An 8435-nucleotide genomic window follows, 5' to 3' on the forward strand; every position below is an offset into this window, starting at 1 on the left:
CTGGTGGCACAGTGGTTGAGCGTTCAGCTTCTAACCAAAAGGTCAGCAGTTCAAATCCACCAGCCGCTCCTTGGAAACCCTATGGGGCAGTTCTGCTCCGTCCTGTAGGGTCACTATGAGTCCGAATTGACTTGACGGCAATGGGTTTGGTTTAAAGTTTTAAAAAGCAAACATGTCACATTGAGGACTAAGGTGTGCCTGAGCCAAGCCATGGTATTTTAAATAGCCTCATATGCATGCGAAAGCTGGACAATGAATAAGCAAGGCGGGAGAAGAGTTGATGCCTTTGAATTATGGTATTGGCGAAGCACATTGAATATTGACTGCCAGAAGAATGAACAAATCTGTCTTGGAAGAAGTACAGCCAGAATGTTCCTTAGAATTGAGGATGGCGAGACTTTGTCTCACATACTTTGGACATGTTATCAGGAGGGACCAGTCCCTGGAGAAGGACGTCATGCTTGGTAAAGTAGGGGCTCAGTGAAAAAGAGAAGACCCTCAACAAGATGGATTGACACAGTGGCTGCAACAGTGGGCTCAAGCATAACAATTGTGAGGATGCTGTCATGTATATATTTATATACATGTAAATATACATATAAAACAAATAATTTCAAATGTAAGAATCAGCACAAAGCCAGTTCCTATGAGGCAGAGGTCAAATGTATCCCGGATGTCCGCATTCTCCAAGCTGCTGTACCACTCCATCTCTGACACTGACCACTCTCCCTCCCTTCAGCACTCTTCCCTCCGCCATTTGGGTTCGGCAGTTTGCTGCAATGGCTCACAGAACTCACGAGCTATGGTTAGTTAAGTGGATTATTAAGGAATAGGGTACAACTTGGAATCAGAGTCAACAGGCTACAACTCAGGATCTAGATCATGAAGCATGTAGGCAGAATCTCCCTTCTTCAGTTCAGGGCAGCTCAGCTCCTCTTGGCCGTGCAAGCCTCCTCTTGGCCTCCTGAGGACAGGCTCCTCTTGGCTCTGCCGTTTGTCACCACCAGCTCTGCCACTGGGCCCCTTCCGGGCTTGTTACTGTCTTCAGTGTCACAGCCCTTGACCCATGTTACAGCTCTTTTAGGCGGTTCCTTACCTCCTCTCTCTCTCCTGCTTCTTTCTCCTTCCTGCTGCTTCTCTTCCTGCTTCTTTCTGTCTGAAAAACCTCTGTGGGGTTGGCTGCATACACAAATACACAAACTCTGTCAATATCAAGGCATGGGCTCTCCTATGGGGGGGCCACAAACTGACCGGTCCTCTCTTGGTAGGCCACAGGCACATCATTTGGATAATAGGCTATAGTCACCTTATTTGCATAGTCCGTAGTCACTTCATTTGCATGGATATATTGACCAGTCCCTGCAAGGAGCGTACCAATCACAGGGCAGGCTGCAGTCCAGGACTAGACAAAAACTCAAGTGGTTCACAGCTTACCCAGGAAATGTCAATCAACCTGGACAAAAGTAACAAACCTGGGGGTAGAAAACTAGGGCAAAGGTAACTCCTCAGGGCTTAAGGGGAAAACCTCTCAAACTCTTTTTCCGAAGAACCAAGGCAAAAGGCCACATAAAGGAATGCATTTCACCACATATATCCAGATGCCTTCCAGACTAAAATTTGCTTATTTTTTTGCATCTTCACCAGCACTGGATAGCAACACTTTAAAAAGCCTTTGCCAATTTGCTGAGAAAATGGTGCTTGGAGCATGCTGGCTCTGGCAGCTGAGGGAGGGTGGGCGAGGCAGGGGCCCAGAGGAGGAAGGCAGGGTGCTCACAGCTTATCGCTGGCCCTCCCTTCAGCTTCTTTGTCAACAGCAGGACCGCTTAGAGAGCTGCTGACCAGGCTCTGGACAGAGTTGCAGATTTCTCAAGCTAGGTGGCCAATGGAGCTGACGTCACTGCTGCCTCAGGCCCACTGCTTCCTTTCAGCCTCCCTTTGTGCGAGCGTAAATGCCCATACGAATATGGAGCTAAAACTGATCTCTAACCAGAATTTGAAAGTGAAAGTCCAGTGTTTGAATGTAGCCTCTGCCCCTCACTGGCTGTGGGACTAAGTCATTATGGTAGCTAGATGCTGTAAATAAAGCTACCTCGAATATCCATGTACAAGTCTTTGTGTGAGATATGTTTTCATATCTCTTAGGTAAACACTTAGGAGTGGAAAGTCTGGATCATATGGAAGGTGTATGTTTAACTTTTTAAGAAACTGCCAAACTGTTTTCCAAAGTGGTGTGCGATTTTACATTCCCACCGGCAGCTGCAGCAGTATATCCACAGGGAACTGCCAGAAATTCAGGCTGGATTCAGAAGAGGACATGGAATGAGGGATATCATTGCTGATGTCATATGGATCCTGGCTGAAAGAAAATACCAGAAAGATGTTTGCTTGCATTTTATTGACTATGTAAAGGCATTTGACTGTGTGGATCATAACAAATTATGGTTAACATTGTGAAGAATGGGAATTCCAGAACACTTAATACTAATAGTGCTCATGAGAAATCTGCACATAGATCAAGAGGCAGTTGTTGGAGCAGAACAAGGGAATACCACATGATTTAAAGTCAGTAAAGATGTGCATCAGGGTTGTATCCTTCCACCATACCTGTTCAATCTGTATACTGAGCAAATAAATCCAAGAAGCTGGACTATATGAAGAATGGGGCATCAGGATTGGAGGAAGACTTATTAACAACCTGCGTTATGCAGATGACACTACCTTGCTTGCTGAAAGTGAAGAGGACTTGAAGTACTTACTGATGAAGATCAAAGACTACAGCCTTCAGTATGGATTACATCTCAATGCAAAAAAAACAAAAATCCTCACAGCTGGACCAGTAAGCAACATCATGATAAACGGTGAAAAGATTGAAGTTGTCAAGGATTTCATTTTACTTGGATCCACAATCAATACCCATGGAAGCCGCAGTCAAGAAACCAGAGGACGCATTGTATTGGGCACATCTGCTGCAAAAGACCTCTTTAAAGTGTGGAAAAGCAAAGATGTCACGTTGAAGACTAAGGTGCGCCTCACCCAAGCCATGATATTTTCAATTGTGTCATATGCATGCGAAAACTGGACAATGAATTATGAAGACTGAAGAAGAATTGAGGCCTTTGAATTATGGTGTTGGTGAAGAATATTGAATATACCATGGACTGCCAAAAGAACGAACAAACCTGCCTTGGAAGGAGTACAACCAGAATGCTCCTTAGAAGCAAGGATGGAAAGACTATAAGTCTCACATACTTCGGACATGTTATCAGGAGGTGTCAGTCCCTGGAGAAGGACATCATGCTTGGTAAAGCAGAGGGTCAACGAAAAAGAGGAAGACCCCCAATGAGATGGATTGACACACTGGCTGCAACAGTGGGCTGAAGCATAACAAATATTGTGAGGATGGTGCAGGACTGGGCAGTGTTTTGTTCTGTTTTACATAGGGTCGCTATTAGTCGAAACTGACCCGATGGCACCTAATGACAACAACCAGCAAGATATGAGGCTTCCAGCTTCACTACATGTTTGTCAACACCTGGGATTTCCATTTTAGCCATCCTAGTGGGTGTATCGGGTTGCTGTGAGTCAGAATCAACTGAAAGACAATGGGTTTGGTTTGGTTTTGGTTTAGTGGGTACGAAGTGGTATCTCATTGTGGTTTTCATTTGCATTTCCATATTACTAATGAAGTCGAGGATCTTTTCATGTGCTTATTTGCCATCTGTATGTCATCTTTGGTGAAATGTCTGTTCAAATCTTTTGTCCTTTTTTTAAAATTAGGCATTATTATTAAGAGTTATTTATGTATTCTAGATACAAGTCCTTTTTGAATATGCATTTTGCAGATATTTTCTCCCAGTTTTCATTGTTGCCACAGTGTCTATTTTTGCTTCATTTTTTAAAACTTTATTTTGAATTGTAGATTCACGAGGTCACTAGCGGGTGCGTATGGTCTGCACGTAGCTATTAACTGAATGGTTGGTGGTTCAGTCCACTCAAGAGGCGCTGTAGAAGAAAAGCCTAGTGATTTGCTTTCGTAAGATTACAGACACTGAAAACCCTATGGAGTAGTTCCACTCTGAAACATGTGGAGTCACCATGAGTTAGAATCAACTCACTGATAATGGGTTTGGCTTTTTGGTTTATGTATTCACTCGAAGACGCAAAAATAGCACATGGAGTCTCATAAACCTTTCACCCCTCTTCCACCAATGGTGACATCTAATGTAACTGTAATCCAATATCAAAACCAGGAAATTGCCATTTGTACAATACTGTTAGGAGTCCTGGTAGCACAGTGGTTAAAGCGCTCGGCTGCTAACCAAAAGGTTGGTGCGGTTCGAACCCACCAGCCGCTCCGCAGGAGGAAGCTGTGGTAGTCTGCTTCCGTAAAGATTTACAGCGTTGGAAACCCTGTGGGGAATTTCTACTCTGTCCTATAGGGTTGCTATGAGTCGGAATCAGCTTGACAGCAGTGGGTTTTTTTGTTTGTTTTCAGACCTTTATATAAATGGAATCTTTCCCATGCATAAGGGTATGTAGGCATTCCGTTTCCAAGGCCAGGCATGCTGTGGCAGCTGACTCACTCCTTTCTCTGCTGTCTACTATTCCATGGTCCAGACATATCACCTTTCGCTCACTTGTTCTCCAGTAGGCAGCTGTTTAGGCTTTTTGTTGTTTTGCTAATACAGACATTCTTTCCATGTGTTCTGGTGCACACACTGTCATGTTTCACTTGGGTACATAAAATGAAGAGCGGGAATTACTAGGTCAATAACGAGGCACTGTCCATCTTTCCTAAGTCAGGCCAAACTGTGTTCCAAAGCAACGGCACCAGTTTACATTCCCACCAGCCATGTGTAAAAGTTCTTTTTTCTCTAAGTCTTTCCTAACATTTGATATTGATGGAGATTTTAATTGCTGGCCAATCTAACCAGTAAAAAACCAGTTGCCATTGAGTTGACTGCTACTCATTGTGACTCCACGTGTGTCAGAGTAGAACTAGGGTTCTCTTATTTTTTCCCCCCAATTTTATTTATTTTGTTGTTATTGAGAATATACACAGGAAAACATACACAACTTCAACAATTTCTACATGTACAATTTAGTGACATTGATTACATTCTTCGAGTTGTGCAACCATTTTCACCCTCCTTCTCTGAGTTGTTCCTCCCTCATTAACATAAACTCACTGTCCCCTAAGGTTCCTGTCTAATCTTTTGAGTTGCTGTTGCCAAACTGACCCCATATAGATAGTTCTTAGAAGAGTATAATGCTCAAGGCAGGCCTTTTTTTTACTAGTTAAGCTGAACTATTGTTCGGTTTTAAGAAGACTTCAGGGGTTATTTTTAGTGTAAGGTTTAAAGATTATCTCAGGGCAATACTTTCAGGGATTCATCCACCTCCATGGCTCCAGAAAGTCTAGAATCTTTGAGAATTTGAAATTCCATTCTACATTTTCCCCCTTTTGATCAGGATTCTTCTATGGAATCTTTGATCAAAATGTGCAGTAATGATAGCCGGGCACCATCCAATTCTTCTGCATGCCAGGGTTTTCAATGGCTGTTTTTTCAGAAGTAGATTGCCAGGCCTTTTTTCTGAGGTGCTCTGGGTGGACTTGAACCTCCAACCTTTCAGTTAGCAGCTAAGCTTGTTAACCATTTGCACCATCCAGAGCCTCCTTTGCCAATCTAAAAAAAAAAAAAAACACCGAACCCATTGCCATCAAGTTGATTCCGACTCCTAGCAACCCTATAGGGTTGCCAATCTAGTGGGTATGAAATTGTTCTCTCATTGTTGTTTTAATTTTTCTCTGTAACAAATGAGATTGGGCATCTTTTCACATGTTTGCTGGACACAGTGGTTTCTTTCCTAGGAAGTACCTGTTCTAGGCTTTGAATCCATTGGATTGTGTCCTTTTCATATTGGTTCATATACTTTTTTTAAAAATATATATATATTCTGGATATGAATCCTTTTCCAGTTATATGTGTTGCAAATCTTTTTTCCTGGTTTGTTGCTTTCTTTTCATTCTTTTTTGGTGTATTTTAAAGAACAGAGCTTAATTTTAATGTAGACCATTTCAAATCAATATTTTTCTTTTAGGCTTATGCTCTTTTTGTCTTCTTTCAGAAATATTTCCCTATCCTGAGGCCATAAGTACACTGTTCTATAGTCTCTGTAAAAAGATTCTGTGGCGGTTTTCGGGAGTAGGAAGAGGGCAAAAAGCAAACCGGTGGATCTGTAAAAAAAACCAGCAGACTAGGAGGGGGAGGAGAAGAAGCTAACCTGTGACATGTGTGCACCCAAGAACGATGTCTGTGTGGGGGATATTTAACCTAGAAAGTTATTAATTGGACAAGGGCTTCTGGCTAACCAGATGCACTGAACTGAAGGGCACAGGCTGCAAAGGGCCCCAAGGTGTCTTACAGAAATTGCTGAAATCCTTACAAGAGAGCCACTTCCAAGAAGAGGAGCAGTTTCTGGGAGCAGTTATGCCAAGGCTGGGCATTGGAATAGATACTTGTGTCATTCCTTTGAGGCACGGTGGTCTTTCCTTAGTTCATATTGTAGGTGACTCTTACATGATGGACAGGGTAGCATGTGCCAATGTCCTAAGTAACCTCTACACAATGAGAGTCACTGAACGTGACAACATACTGATGCTCCTTGGAATTAGCAATAAAATGACCAACAGGGAAAGGGATAAAGTGATTCCCTTAATTGTACGAGGTTTTAAAGGTGCAGCAGAGGAAGCAGGGACACCTGTAACAGGTGGCCAAACAGTGTTAAACCCCTGGATTGTTTTGGGAGGAGTTGCTACATCTGTCTGCCAGGCCAACAATTTATCATGCCAGATAATGCAGTGCCAGCAGACGTGCTTGTATTGACGAAACCCCTGGGTACACAAGTAGCAGTAGCTCTGCACTGGTGGCTGGATGTTCCTGAAAAATGGAATAAAATTAAACCAGTTGTTACCCAGGAGGATGTAGAGTTGGCATACCAAGAAGCAATGATGAACATGGCCCAGCTCAGCGGAACAGCTGCAGGACTCATGCGCATGTTCAATGCCCATGTGGCCACCCACACCATGGGCTTTGGAATTTTGGACCACACACAGAACCTGGCCAAACAACAGAGGAACGAAGTGTCGTTGTGTGATTCACAGCCTGCCTGTACTGCCCAAGATGGTGGCTGTGAGCAAGACCTGGGGAAACATGTCTGGCCTCATGCATGGGACCTGCCCAGAGATAACAGAAGGCCTTCTAATCTGTTTATTGCCAGAGCAAGCATCTCGTCTGTGTGCAGAGATTAAGTTCCCCAAATATGGCGAAGGTCACCAAGCACGGATTATTGGGATTGTAGAGAAGGGCAACTGTACTGCTAGAATCAGACACAAACCCCGGATCATCGAGGTCGCACCACAAGTGGCCCCTCAAAATGTGAACCCCACACCTGGTGCCACCTCTGAATCCAGACAGAAATCACTATTTGGTTTTGTTTTTAAATAGATCTATTCCTTTATCGTCACTTCAATTAAAGACTGCAGACAACAAAAATCTCATTGCGTCTACACATCTGGTGACCTTAGGTTGGTTTGTGAGTGGATGCAATTAATGAAATAAAATCCATTGCCTTTTTTTCCTGTTACATTAACTAAAGACGCACCTAACCTTGAGGCAGTTTCTGAGTTGAGAATTATATTGTTATCCAACACTGTTGATTCATTTTGAATCTTTAGATACTTACCTCTTTCCACATAGGCGCTTTCTAAATGTGCTTTCATATAGCACAGACATTACCAATAGTAGTGCCAACTAGTCATCTGTGTCTTTTCATTTTATGTATATTTATCATTAAAATTCTAATCTTTTTTAAAAAATGTCTTGAATAATATTCTGGAAAGACAAGATTGGTAAGTGACACAATGGTATTCCAGTGGTAAGAGGGTTGCATGAGTCTTTGCTTTGTAAAGCGTAGACCTAATCATTCAAGAGCATCTCTGACCCAGGACATTACCCAATAGTGCATTCAGTTAAACAAGGCAAGTGCTTAGCTCTGCATGGAAAGCACTTTGAAGGCAAAAAAGAAATTTTATTTCTTTTTTTTTTTTGTAGCCTTCCTGCTATTTACAGTAATGTCAATAACTGTTTATTGATATAAAAAAATGATACTTTTTGCAGTGTAATTAGATGTTCTATAGTGCAACAATGAATTGCCTTCTGGAAGGGGGTTCATGTATAATAACTCAGTTACAATTCAATATATAATTAACTACGCAAATAGTCTTTACGTACAATCAATAATAAAGACTATTCTGTGGAAGATAGTGTTTAATACATTTTATATTTTGTGTAGTGACTCCAAGCCTTTTGTTTTCTTAAAATCAGCAGCTCTTTAGCCTAATTCTTAGCATTATCTTGTCCTTTGCACCAATA

General features: G+C 42.3%; 1 pseudogene; it reads left to right on the forward strand.

The window, feature by feature from the left end:
* Positions 1 to 6152: 6152 nt before the first annotated feature.
* On the forward strand, positions 6153 to 7909 carry LOC101355644 (selenide, water dikinase 1 pseudogene; annotated as a pseudogene).
* The last annotated feature ends 526 nt before the right edge of the window (positions 7910 to 8435 follow it).

The sequence above is a fragment of the Trichechus manatus genome, unplaced genomic scaffold (genome assembly GCF_000243295.1).
Source record: "Trichechus manatus latirostris isolate Lorelei unplaced genomic scaffold, TriManLat1.0 scaffold00179, whole genome shotgun sequence".
Lineage (NCBI taxonomy): Eukaryota > Metazoa > Chordata > Mammalia > Sirenia > Trichechidae > Trichechus > Trichechus manatus.